The 4,380-nt window shown below is 38.8% G+C and overlaps 2 pseudogenes; both read left to right on the plus strand.

Annotated features, from left to right (window-relative positions):
- The first annotated feature begins 259 nt into the window (after nt 1–259).
- Nucleotides 260–378, plus strand: LOC111738278 (annotated as a pseudogene).
- A 3,633-nt stretch (nt 379–4,011) lies between these two features.
- On the plus strand, nt 4,012–4,130 carry LOC111738341 (annotated as a pseudogene).
- Nucleotides 4,131–4,380: the final 250 nt, after the last annotated feature.

The following is a 4,380-nucleotide window of genomic DNA, read 5'->3' on the forward strand; positions in this document are numbered from 1 at the left end:
TGTTAAAGTGTATAGCTGAAACTTACTGTATTTAGTTAACCAACGTCACCATAAAAATAAAAATTAAAAAAGTAAAATAAAATAAAAATGCTTCTCCTTGACAAAAAAATATAATTGGTCTGAGTTCTAAATAGTGTTGAGTTTTAGTAATATATGTGTAGGTTTCAAATTGGCATGAACTTATAATTTACCTTTTAATAAACATTGTGTTCTACACAGAAGTTAATAAGGAAAAATTTTACTTAAATAGTCCCCTCTAGTCTATAGCCACGCCACCCTAAACAAGCCCAATCCTGTCTGATCTTGGAAGGTAAGCAGGGTCAAGTCTGGTTAGTACTTGGATGGGAGACCGCCTAGGAAGACTAGGTGCTGTAGGCATAAAAAATAAAAAAAATAAGGGATTCATAAGCTGATAAGGTCCTTGCAATCTGTAAGGTCAACCAAGGGTTGCCTCACCAAAAATAAATAAATAATAAAAATAAATAGTAGCCCCTTGACATACAAAATACACATGTTCATTTTGAATGTAATTTCTTAATAGCTAGGAATCACTCCAGCTTGCTTTGGGTTCAGTTGGTGTCTCTAACTGTGACACTGCATGTTTCTGAGTTTAAACAGTAGGTTATGAATAAATAACAATGACACAGTGATTATACAGACGAAGTCATAGAATTAAGTTACTTCAGTTCTAGCATTCTATGTAACCACATGTGCTAATTTAAAACTTACATATGTATCATTAAAACACAATTACCAACATTTGGGTTCAAAATTTAAAACAGCGGAAACTGTAAAGTGTGATATTTTTGTTTGGAAAGTGCAAATTTAATTCAAACATAAAGTGTTTTACAAAATTTAAATAGTATCTTTAAAAGTTAGTTATCCTTTTTATTTTCATCTATTTTTTTTTTTTTTTAATTCCTACAGCACCTGGTATTCCTAGGTGGTCTCCCACCCAAGTACTAACTAGGCCTGACCCTGCTTAGCTTTCGAAATCAGGCACGTTCAGGGTGGTATGGCCATAAACTATTTTCATCCATTTTTTTATTGTGGTAAAATACACATAACATAAAGTTTACCATTTAAGTCATATTTAAGTGTGTGAGTCTGTAACATCAAGTACATTCACGTTGTTGTGCAATCATCACTACTGTTTGTTTCCAGAACTTTATCTTCCCAAACTGAGATTTTGTATTCATTAAGCACTAACTTCCCATCACCTCCTCCACCCAGGCCCTGGCAACCACCATTCTACTTTCTGTCTCAATGAGTTTGAGTTCTTAGGTACCTTACGTAAGTGGAATGCATATTTGTCCTTTTGTGACAGGCTTATTTCACTTGGCATAACGTCTTCAAGGATCGTTCGTGTTGTAACGTGTCAGAATTCCATTCCTTCTTTAGGCTGAATAACATTTTGTTTATCCATTCATCTGACAATGACATTTAGATTGTTTCAATCTTTGACTATTGTGAATAATGCTGCCATGAACTTGAGTATACAGTCTGTTCAAGTCCCTGCTGTCAAATCTTTTGAGTATATACCCAGAAGTGGAATTGCTGGATTACATGTTAATTCCGTTTAATATTTTTAAGAACTGCCATATCACACTGTTTTCCAAAGGAGCAGTACAATTTACATTCTCAAGAAAAATGCACGAGTTTCGATTTTTCCACATCATTGCCAACACTGTTTTTTTATAGTAGTCATCCTAATAGGTATGAGGTGATATCTCATTGTAGTTTTGATTTACATTTCCCTAATGATTAGCGATGCTGAGCATCTTTTTATTTGCTTATGGGCCATTTGTATATCTTCTTTGGGGAAATATCTATCTACTCAAGTCCTTTGCCCATTTATTGAGTTGTATTTTTGTTGTTGAATTTTAGGAGTTCTTTATATAGTCTGGATATTAGTCACTTATCAGATATATGATATACAAATATTTCCTACCATTCTATGGGTTTGTCTTTTCACTCTGCTGATAGTGTCTGATGCACAAACATGTTTAATTTTAATGAAATCAAATGTACCTATTTTTTCTTTTGTTGTTTGTGCTTTTGGTGTCATAAGCATAAAATCATTGCCAAATTCAATGTCATGATGAAGCTTTTCCCCTGTTATCTACTAAGAGTTTACACTTTTAGCTTTTCTGTTTAGGTGTTTGATCCATTTCGTGATTGTTTTGTTTTTTTTGTTTTTTTTTTTACATGGCAATTAATTTAAAAAATTTAAAACACTAACCATGTCAGAGAAAACTTATCTAAGAGCAGGATTCAGGCCCTGGGCCATGAGTTTGCAACGCTGGCTTCAGATGCTAGTCTTCCTTAGGGTTGATTATCTGCCCCTTTCTCTCACAGTTCTGAAGTTGATCTCATCCACTACTAGGGCTTAAAGTACTAACTAGGTGAGAGGCTGTATAGAGTGGTTAAAAGCATGGATCCTGATGCTGGACAGCTGGGATTCAAATCCCGGCTCTGAAGTGATGGCACCTAACTCATAGATTTGTTGTGAGGAATTGATAAGTTAATGTAGGTAAAGAACTTAGAAAAGTTTATCTCCTTTAGTAAGTACCCAATAGAGGCTGAGTAGCATTTTTATTGTTATCTTTATGCTGATGGCTCCCAAATAAGAATCTCCAGTCCAGACTTCTTTCCTGAAGTTGATAGCCTGTATGTCTATCTGCTGGACAGCCTGCAATTCAACAAGTCCAAACTGGACTCAGAAACTCTATCCCAAGGAATATTACCAGGATCCACCAGTCTCCCATGTGATCCCTGCGAAGTCATTTTTCACACCGCCTCACCTCTGAGATATCTATCTCTGACTCCGTCCCCAGTGCCTGCAAACCTGCCCAGGCTGCCATCATTTCTGCCATCCGGGAAAGAACAACAAGGTTGTCTCCTCCGATCTAGATTCTGCCCAGCAGCCCCAACTCTGCCCACACACTCTCCTGCCAAGTCCTTCTCAGGTCTTCTCATTGCTCTCAGGATAAGATGCATGCTCTGTAGGGTGGCTTCCAGGGGCTTCTCACCCTGTGGCTCTCACACTCTTCCTCTCTTCGGTGTTCTCACCACCCTGGACTTATGACTCTTCTCCGTGTCTCTGGGCCTTTGCATGAACTGTTTGTTTCCTTGGCCTGGGACGCTCTCCGCTGCCCATGACCCTACTCCGGGGTTGAGTGATGGCTGTTCAAACGTTAGTATCACTTTTCCCAGGAGGCTTTTTTTGACCCTGAGCTTTGTACTTACCCTAGCGCAGCCAAGGCTTCATTGTAATTATTTGTCTATTAAATGCTCCTCTGCCAGCACCTGAGTCACAAGAGCAGGAACATTTCAGTTTGTTCACTGTGTCCTACCTAGCCCCCAGTGGCTGGCACACGGTAGATGCTATCTGTGTGCAATAAATGTCTGACAGAGAGAAACACGAACAAGAGCCTGGAAGCCAGAACAGGTTGGGGAGTGAGGGAGACTAATAGGCAGGTGGTGTTTCTGTGGAGGCGTGTGAGGCAGGCAGAGGTGTTGCCAAGTGTCCTGGAAGCTGGACAGGAATCAGGCACGGAATGCTCCATATCCTGGTTAGCTGGGGAGTTTGTTCTTTTTCCCAGGGTGTGGAAAACTACAGGAGGGTTTTAAGTTGGGAGGTAACATGATTGGAGGTAAAATATCAGCCAGCCACAGTTATTGAGGCAGGTGGGCAAGATTGGAAACAGGAAGACAGTTATGAGGCTGTGGCAATAAAATGTCTCCAGAAGGAAATACAGAGAAGCCGGGAAGGGAACTGGGTGGCCGAGGGACAGAGGCAGAAGAAGTATTTCATTGCATGGTAACATGTACCTATGGAATTTTAAATCATGTGACCATTTGATTTGGTAAAAATGTCCTTTTTAAATAGTGAACAAAAGGGTATGTTGCAATAATCTAGGCAAATATAAAGTCTACATTCTTTTTTTGTGGTACACGAATGCCGATTTTTTTTAATGGTACACAAATGCTGACTCTTTAAAGAAAATAGTCTACGGCCACACCACCCTGAACGTGACTGATCTCGTCTGATCTTGGAAGCTAAGCAGGGTCGGGCCTGGTTAGTACTTGGATAGGAGACTACCTAGGAAGACCAGGTGCTATAGGTGTTAAAAAAATAAAGAAAGAAAGAAAATAAAGAAAATAAAAAGATGTATAAAAGTAAAAATAATAAAAAGAATCCCCTGAAGTTCTCTTTATCTAAAAGTGAGCTGTGATAGAAAGACTCTGTTTTCCCACCTAAAACACTGGAAGATAATCTGGATGAGGGCTCGGGGTAAAGCTTATCCCCTGGTGAGGTTGCTGGATTTTATAAATCAAAATATAAGATCCTTGTTAAAGTAGAATTTCAGATAAACA

The sequence above is a fragment of the Pteropus vampyrus genome, unplaced genomic scaffold (genome assembly GCF_000151845.1).
Source record: "Pteropus vampyrus isolate Shadow unplaced genomic scaffold, Pvam_2.0 Scaffold36, whole genome shotgun sequence".
In the NCBI taxonomy this organism is placed as follows: Eukaryota; Metazoa; Chordata; class Mammalia; order Chiroptera; family Pteropodidae; genus Pteropus; species Pteropus vampyrus.